The sequence below is a fragment of the Cryptomeria japonica genome, chromosome 1 (assembly GCF_030272615.1).
Source record: "Cryptomeria japonica chromosome 1, Sugi_1.0, whole genome shotgun sequence".
Taxonomy (NCBI): domain Eukaryota; kingdom Viridiplantae; phylum Streptophyta; class Pinopsida; order Cupressales; family Cupressaceae; genus Cryptomeria; species Cryptomeria japonica.
Genome location: NC_081405.1, coordinates 602222582 through 602232610, shown reverse-complemented (window position 1 = coordinate 602232610; position 10029 = coordinate 602222582).

Here is a 10029-nt window from a genome sequence, read left to right as displayed (position 1 = left end):
ACATATACATGTAATATATATGTATATGCATAAATGTATACATGTATATGTATATGTGTATGTGTGTGTTGCGCATAGACGTTTTGTGTTATGCATGATTGCAGGTATTAGACATCGACTCCACCTAGCTTCACAAATCTGAGCGTGTCTCTAATCCCAATGGCAAGTTGATAATAGAGAATGATAAAATGTCTTATCACATTCTAGCCTTAGTTGATACCTTGTCAATTCTAATACTATGGTTAAGTTGTCATGTAATGTTTATTTAATTAAATATGTGGGTTGAATTTATTTTGGTAATTAAATTAATTAATCATGTTATGAGCTGTAATGTGTAATTAATAAATAATATTTATTATGAGTCTAATATTATTAAATAAATTATTTTAATATGTGCTTTGTAGCACAAACCCTTGTTGCTCAGAGGTTCTACGAAAGCATCCCAAGCCCCTCGGACAGTGAATGATGGTGCCCCTTTTCCACAAGTTTTTTTGTATTTTCACATACTTTTATGATGTTTAGTTATGTTTTGTAGCTGCAAATAGATAACGCAGTGTAGATAGGGTATAGGACTTTGAGCCCAGATTTTGTACTCCTGGCCAGAGCTGGTATATAGATGGTTGGTTTTTTGTTGTGTATCTAAATTGGAAATATCAGTTTTTTGGAGGAGAAAACGGTATATAGACACCTCTTCGATGTTAAAACTTTACTATTAATACAGGTGTTGGCCTATCCAACTATCAACTTACTAAAAAAAAATGGTACTCACAATAAATATTTCGCCACTTGTTTATATCCACTACCATGTCTCTTGGTTATTGGGTACTTGCATGTCATATCCACACTCGCCAACTCCTTGGAAATTGTACCATCATCAGCCACCCAATCCTCGAAATTATTGCCACACCGATTGCTTGTCATTTCCAAATCATTCTGCAAAATTAATAGTTTCAACGTTCCTTTTTTGCTCTGCACTTGTTTGGCCAGGTCATCCGTCAACCCATTGCCTTCTCAGTAGATGTGGCAAATTTTAAACTCTTCATAACTCTTCAACATATTTGTGATTGGCACCAGCCATCTCTCAAGTTGCCAATTCACCGTCCATTGGTTCTTGATTGCATTGATCGTCAGCAAAGAATCCCCTTCAAGATATATTTTTTTGACCCCCAACCTCCTAGCAAGCTCAACTCCTTTCAAGGCTACTCGAAATTCTACTATATTGTTGGTGGTCTTTCTAATGTATTCAGTTGACATCCCAATAATACGACCTTGGTCATCTCTGGCTATGCAAGCAACACCTGCATGTCCTAGATTACCCAAGGATGCTCCGTCAAATTTTATTTTGATCCAACCTTTCTCTGGAGCTTGCCAACTTGTAGCCTTGTGTTTATCCTCCACCACTGATTGCTCCAACTCGTAACCCTTAGGAACCATCAAACCTTAGAATTTCTTTTTTCAGTTCATTATCTTGATTTGTGAAAATATTGGATTTATTGAAAAGCCTTTTGGTTGCTTCATTTACCAACTCCACTATTGCAGCTTCCATCTTTGACACAAGAATCTCCCTCGGCAGTGCCTGATCCTTGAAAACCCACCTATTCTTTTATTTCCAAAGTTCCCATATGACTGTGGATGGGAGAACATACCATATACTATCAAACATACCTTTCGGCATGTTTGTTGGCCAATATATAAACCACTCTTTGATGTATAAGGTTCCACGTGTTGAAAGCCTAGCTTTCCCAAAAATAATTTCCAATAGAATTGAGCATGTGAACAAGCCCAGAGGGGGTGATCCACATCTTCTGCATTGTTCTTGCACAATAAGTATCTACTAGGTCCACAAATCCCAATTTTGGCAAGTCTGTCTTGAGTCAGAATATTACCCTGAATAGCTAGCCATGAGAAAACCTCATCTTTAGGAAGAACATCTTTACCCCATAGAAGTTTAATTGGCCAATGACTTTCCTCCATAACTGCTTCTTTCAACCTATACCCGAGCTTTACCTTGTATTCCCCATATTTGGAGGCACACCATCTGATTTTGTCGGCTTCCTAATAAATAGGTATGGTTCTATCTTTGAGGATTTTGGTTAAAGAATCTTTTTGATTTTGGGGAGCATCAATGGCATCCAATGATTTCCAACACCATTTTTCAGTACCATTAATATTGATCACCTCACCAAAGTTGCATACTTTAGACCCCCAGGCCCTGATGGTTGTTGCTTTAATCTCCCTCGAGTTATGGTCCATCTCCAACTTTTTGTGACCATCCCATGAGTGCTCCCAAAATGCAGTCGATTGGCCATTGCATATTTCCCAAGTTATATACTTGGACACCAACTCCCTGCTTTTGCATATAAAATTCCAAATGGCAGAACCTTTTGGGGGGTTTCTAACTCTTAGAAAACTGAGAGGGTCATGTGAATCGAGATACTTTTTTTCTAAGTATTCTGAACCACTTCAGGTTTGATTTGGTCATGGTCCAAGTGAGTTTAGCCCCAAGGGCCAGATTCATGATTTTGAGTTGTTGAATCCCCGCACCCCCAGCATTCCATGGTTTGCAGACCTTTTCCCACACAAGTAGTAGATTCTTCTAATCCTAATGAGGTCCAGACCAAAAGAATCTTCTCAGAATCTGATTTAGATTGTCCTCTATTGATGTTGGAATTTTCAAACATGTCATGGAGTAGATTGGGATAGCCGACAAAACTGCTTTTACCATGAGTAATCTGCCTGCCGAGGTTGGCCATTTCCCTTTCCAAAATTCCATCTTCTTTTTGCAGTTCTCAATTTGTCTGTCCCAGTAGAATTTTTTGATAATACCTCCAAATAGAGGCTGACCTAAGAACTTCCCTGGGAATTGAGCTACTTTTAATCCCAAAATTCTTGCAATATCTAGCTGGAGGCCCGGTTGAACATTGAGGAAAAAAACTTTAGAATTACGCTAGTTTATAGCTTGTCCAAAAGCCTCACTATATTTATCCAAGATGGATTTGATTCTTCTTGCTTCACCTCTAGAGGCTTCTCCAAAGAGAATGGTGTCATCTGCAAACTGCTGGTGGGTAATTGGTTCTATGTCAAGGGTGACTTCAATGCCCTTCCACCGACCCCCTTCCTGTTCAACTATGATACTCTTCCCTAGTGCCTTTGCCATTATAATTAATATATAAGGAGACAATGGATCCCCTTGCCTTAAACCCCTGCTTGAGTTGAAATACCCATTGGTCGAACCATTGATAAGCACTAATAACTTTGGAGCTTCAATGCATCCTCTGACCCATTCAATCCAAGTTTGATCAAACCCAAATCTAGAGTGAACATCTAGTAAAAAAATTCTATCTACCATGTCATGTGCTTTTAAAATATCCAACTTGATGATCATGCTAGGAGCCCTTAGCTTTCTGGCTATATGGATTACCTCATGAACAACTATGATACCCTCTGTGATAGACCTGTGTGTGTGAAAAAGTGAACCTGTAGCTGCAAGCACAACACTTCAATTAAGTCATTATATGCATGGTTAGTAATCAATAATCAATAAGAAATAAATCATAGCAAAGCGACTAATTGCCTTCTAAAAGATGAGAGTATAAGATTGCTCTCAGATTTTTATAAGCAATACCAGTGACTAGACTACACCAAGACGAAGGATTTAATCTATATGATATTAAGCTATATGGATGCAAGATGGATGAGTAATTCAAGCAAATTCAAGTAACAATGCATGCAAGCAATAATGAATGTAAAATGAATGCAAGTAATCTAAAAAAGGCACAATGATTTCAATGACTCCAGAGTGAAATTAGCGTGATAATAATTTCCAAGCGTGTTCTCAAAAATATTTGGGGTGAATTGGAATGAGAGCTGAAGACTGGATTTATAGAGAATTACAAAAAGCTCAATTTAGGATTAATTGAAAATAATTGAGAAATCAGGTTGAGTTTACCTTGAGATAGATTCCAATTATAGTTTAATTGAAATGCATTCAAATTAGAAGTCCAAATTGCATTGGAAAATAATAATAAATTAGTTCCACGCACATCTGATAAAAATAGACAATTCTTCAATTTAATCAAGAAAAGAGTTTTCTTAATGCAATTGAACTTCTTTTTCTGAAAAGCTTTGAGTTCTAATTTTAGAGAATAATTCAACAATTCAATTAAATTGCTTTTCTGATTTCAAGTTCTAAATTTAGAAAAAGAAATAATATCTCAAGTTTGATTTCTCTCTCAATTCAATTCTTTTTTTTTTTGTCTTTTTTTTTGTTTCAATTCAACTCTTTGTAATAAATTAATTCATCTTTTGTAATAAATTAATCCTTTCGCATGATTGAATGGCAAATTTATTAATTAATTAAATATGCAAAGATATTTAATAAATTAAAATGGGATAATTGATCAAAATGATTATTCTTGAAATAATTCAATTAATTAAATAAATATTTAATTAATATTGAGTGATTGATTTGCCATGTGATTTTTGATAATTAAAGAATTAATAATGTGCTCAAGATTGATTTAATTGCCTTTGGTTAGGACCTTGGTGATGTTGTCGAGATTAGGGGCCCATGGTTTAGATGACCAATTTTAGGGTATTACATTTGCCCCTCTTTGAATTAATGTGCGAGCAACGCTTTGATTCAAAGAATGTGTGATGTCTAGGAGATGCTAGTTTTGAACTTGATTGATCACGAACTAGATAAAAAGCAAGGTGTTAGCTTGATTCGAAGCAACAAAGCTAAATGAGGTCTAATTAAAGTGATACCGATCCCGAACTTGATTGAACTGAGGAACGATAGAAACCAAAGATACCGAACTTGAACTTGATTGATCAAGAAGCGGATCTTACTGATCTAGAACTTGATTGATCTTAGATACAGTGAATGATGATAAAAATCGATCTTGAACTTGATTGATCAAGACACAATGAGCGAAGAATAAACCGTTCATCTTGATCAAGAAATGAATACTGAACACCTGCTTAGATTTAGAATGACCAAAGAAACTCTTTAAACTTTTGATTGAGTTTAAACGAATAATCAGTTTGATTTGAAGTGATGAAACTGATTAATGTTAAGAGATTAATTCAGATGAAAGACAAATATCAGCTTGATTTGAAGCGATGAAACTGATATGCCCCTAGCGATTGATTGATTCAGATGATCGAGAGATTTCAACTTGATGTGAAGCGATGAAGTTGAGATGCCCCTTAGCAATAAGGATTTTTTTTTTCTTTAGTTGGAATGATTTTGCTCGACTTCTAAAGAAGATTTGAAAAAAAATTCTCGACTTGTGAGATGTGAAGTCATAAGGTCATGAGTATGCCCCCTCGAAAGCGAAATCGAAAGATAGCAAGGGTAGTTGATTATAGGCAATTGCTTGGCAAAAATAAGTTATTTGAGCACAAATTGATTTTGAGGATTTTTCTGAAGATTTGGCAATGATCGATGAGAAATTGAGTGTAGAGTTGATTGGTAGAATTGAAATGTGGATGTGTAGAATTGAAATTGAATTAAGATCCAGTGTTGAAATTGAGCGCAATTTGAAGAAAGAATGAGCATTAATGAAAAAAACCGCTAAGTGGTCAAAATTGTGAAATTGACTAGCAAGACGATCTCGAAGTTCGATTTCGATCCCGAAAATGGAATCAGAGCAGGCACATTAGCCAAGGGTACAATTTTCGTGTCCATCGGAGCAAGTTGAAAAATTAGGTTTTAGGCTACATATAGGACAAAAGTGTCATTTTCAATTCATTTTAACCCTCCAAGTTTGAAAATTCAAAAACCCTTCTGCGAAGAAAAATGGTGGTCCCTACTCGTCAGCATCGATTCGAGCGCCAGAGAAGACATAATCGACCCCGAAACTACGAGCCAACGGTAAGTGATCAATCTTTAGCCTCTGTATGTTTCCAATTTTGAATTTTTTTGTGTATTTTTCACGTTTTTGACAGGTTTGAAGTCGGGTTTCTCGGTTTATCGTGCGAGACAGGATCCTGTCTTGTACGAGAAACTGGCAAATTTTGTTTTATCGTTTCAACCCATTAGAATTGTCATACTAGAGCAACCCTTGTGTCGTACAACGGGCCGATTAAAAGACTATTTTGTCGTGCAATGTATAAAACTTTGTCGTTTGGGGTTGTTTTCTCGTACAACAGCCATTCCTGACTCGTACGAGATGTTGTTTAACTGTATTTTGTCATTCAGAAAACAGTGACAATTTTTGAAAGTGTAAACATGAAATTTTGATTTTATATTTAACTTATTTGGATTTGCGTGATGTTTAACTTCTCTTGCAAGCTAATTTGGAATGTTTTCTGATATTCGTTGTTGGGTTTTTTGCAGGTTTGTTTACCTCCTGTGCTCTTTAGATGTGTATATCTGCCCACGATGGCTTTAGTTCGGGATTTGTCTGAGGTTGAGCAGGCTCATGTTGATTTATGCAGCTTGGCTCATTTGATGAGGTTACCTGATATCCGTGTGAACCACGGGATGCTCATGACGTTGGTAGAACGATTTCATTTGGAGCATAATACCTTTCATTTGCCGGTTGGGGAGTTGACCATCACTCCTGAGGATATGTACATGATCCTTCGTATCCCTTTTGTTGGGGATAAGGTGGACTATGATACCGCATTGTTACTTGGACTGCAGGCACTGAGGAATGTATTCAGGGATCCAGATATCTTGACTCGTTCTATGAGTTAGGATATACTGATGAGCAGGTACAGTGAGGAGTATCCGCTGGCATGTATCTTAGCAGGTTTTATTAGGTGTTTTTTGATGCCAGACTGAGGGCAGCAGGGTTTCTAGAGCGGATGGGGTCGGATGCTCGAGTGATTGATAGAGTCCCCTCAGAGACTTGGCTGGGGTTCTTGCTTACTGGCCCACATGTATCGAGAGATGCATGAGATCGTTTATAGAGAGGGGCGGAGCATGGCTGCTGGGGTGTACATTTTGCAGGTGTGGGCTTGGGAGCACCTTCCCATGTGTCGGCCGATAATGACAGACAATAGGGAGCCAGGACAGCCGATCATTTATAGATATGTTGGATATATCACGCAGCCCCATCTGGGCCAGACAGACTTCTGGAGACGGCAGCTCGATGACTTGATAGTTGTCGTATGGTGACCATATAGAGGGTTAGAGCCATGGGATGACTGGCGGGCAGTGAACAGAGATCTATTTGTCACACGCCCACTAATTGGGAGATCGCAGACTGTTGTGGAGCGATTCGTCGTTTTACGAGTGATGAGGTAGTATGGCCGACCTCAGGGGATCTCACAGGAGTTTACAACATATGCTAGGTATGCTAACAAGGAGAGGCAGGGTTGGGCACTTAGGCTATCTTATGCCTTGGCTATGCAGGAGTTGATAGGTTTACCCCGCCTGAGGTGGGATTACCTGGAGGATATAGCAGATGCGGGGGTATTGCCCCAGTACAGGGATTATTTGTAGCAACATCCATTCCCTCGGTTTACAAATCCTGGAGAGCATGCTCCTCATATCGAGGATGTGGAGGATGATGCCCCCGCACCAGCACGGGGACAGGCACAGAGATAGGGTCATAAGCAGGGACAGGGCCAGAGACCAGATGCTCCACGACGGATTGGTGGTGATCCTGGTGCCAGCAGCAGTGGAGTGCAGGCTGACATTGGACAACAGAGGGGTGAGGGTGGATCCCTTGGGAGAGTAGGCGTGAGGTTGGGTGGGGGAGAGGAGCGAGCAGCTCCGAGGCAGGTCCGTCAGCGGCGAGAGGAGCAGGGCGGAGCCACAGGTGGAGATGGTGGTGGAGATGGCGGTAGAGAGCCTGCGAGAGAGCAGGGGGCTGACACGGGTCGGTCGATGAGAGCACATCTTGCAGAGCTACAGTCACAGTTGTTAGTGGCGCAAACTCAGCTGGCGGAGCGAGACCGACAGTTGGCCGAGGTGAGGACTGAGTGTGATCGCCAGATTGTGGCTTTGAGAGCAGAGTCGAGAGCAGAGATAGAGTCTCTACGACAGGAGGTCCTTCTCCAGAGCAGTAGGGCATCTTATTATGTAGCCGCGTATAGTGCTGTAATTCCTATTGCACAACAGGTGCAACCTTATTCGCAGTATATGGCCAGATCGGAGGGAGCGCGAGCACCTCGACAGGATCCCGGGCATCAGGCTCCTCCTCCTCCACCAGGCGATGAGGGAGAGGGTGCCAGCTAGATGATTCTTTTTGTAGCTCGGATTTTTTTTGTTGTTGTAGGCACACCCATTTTTTTGTAGCCTATATGATTCTTGCTCCGATGGGAGTTTGTACATGTCATTGGACATCATTTTGTACTCTTAGACTTGAGATGATATATATATATACGAGATCCGATTTGACTTCATTGTACTTGTGTCAATTCGATTATGAGATGTGTCTATATGCTTTATTCTATATATATGCATTTCTTTTTCAGCATGAATGTATGTATTACAAATGATAATGGATGTCTATGTTTTTGTTTCTTTTCATATGCAAATAAATGAATGAAAATGAGCAGTGCAATTTTATTTTTTTTTCCTATGTAATAAGATGAATACAAATGATTAATAATAAAATGAATGAATCTATATGAAATGTTATGTATGCAGCTAAACATCTCAAAACACAAGTACTCGATCGGAGAAATAATGATAAATAGACCACTTAGCGTAAAAAATGATGATGCTTTTAGCTCGCATTCTGAAGATAAAGAGATTATTATTATCACACCAAAATCACCCTAGATTCACTAAAATGCAGAATGAAATGCAAAATGATATGCAAAATGCAACCTAAACCTAGTCACTGGATTTAAAATACTTAAGATTCATCACTGAGCATAAGGAACACAACAGTCAAGGTAGAGTTCCTTTCTTTTTCAATGTGCAATATTAATTATCTTGTCCGCAATGACCCTTTTTTTGTTCATATCCTTGGACAGATTTCGCAGGGACCCGAATTGCATCATAAAGAAATTCCCTCAAAATAGACAAAGAAATGACATGGACCTCCCTGTAGCATACAAATAAGCGGAGTCGAGGTATGTGAGGCGATTTCACCTTAATGTGAAAGCTCTTATCACAAACACCCAGCTAATTTATATGTTTCCAGATCATCGAGATCATTCCTACAAGCAGAAAACAAAGAAAATATTATGCCCCCAATCCTTGCACCTCTTAGTCAATACAGACTTCCTCGAGTTACTCAGGGGGATAATAATCGAAAATCAATATAAAAGACAACATACAAAGAAAATTTTCCATTCATAGCTCAAATTGTTTAGTAATTGTTCTTCGTTATGTTGTTTTGCTTGTGAACTCAGTGATAAAAACTCTGTAGTAGTCAGGAGACAAGTGACTGACTCGAAGTGGCTGACCAGGTTTCACTGACAGAATAATGACATGGTTGACACTACTTAGGATATGTAATGTGCTCTGTCGAGTAACATAAGACTAGGACATTGATCTGTTTCAAGTCATGAGGGTTCCAACAAACCAGGATGTCACAAAAGTGACTGAAAATATGTACAAGCGAAAGCAAAAGATACTTGAAAGCGGGAAATGCCAACGTTGCGTTGATAGATGGAGCGCTTGAGTACAAGAGGCGCCTGTTTGCCAAGTTTTCGCCTGTTTAGCAGAGAGTCATCATCATTTTTTTTTACCAAGGTGCCTGTTTACCAGGTTTTCACAACGGCTCTCTCTCTCTCTCTCTCTCTCTCTCTCTCTCTCTCTCTCTCTCTCTCTCTCTCTCTCTCTCTATATATATATATATTTTATTTTTATTTTTTATTTATTTTTTTGTTTTTTTTTTGTTTTTTCTAATTTTTTTTTTTGTATTTTATGATTTTTCCATTTTTTTTTTCAAGACTTTTCTGATTTTTAGGATTTTTTTCAGGACTTTTTCAGCTGTACAGTTTGCTGGAGTAGAGAATGCTAAGTAAAGAATCTTTTCAGGTGGATGGTGTTAATCGATTCTCGGAGCTGTTCTCCTTCCGATGTTGAGAGTTGATAGGCACCAGAGCCGAAGACTG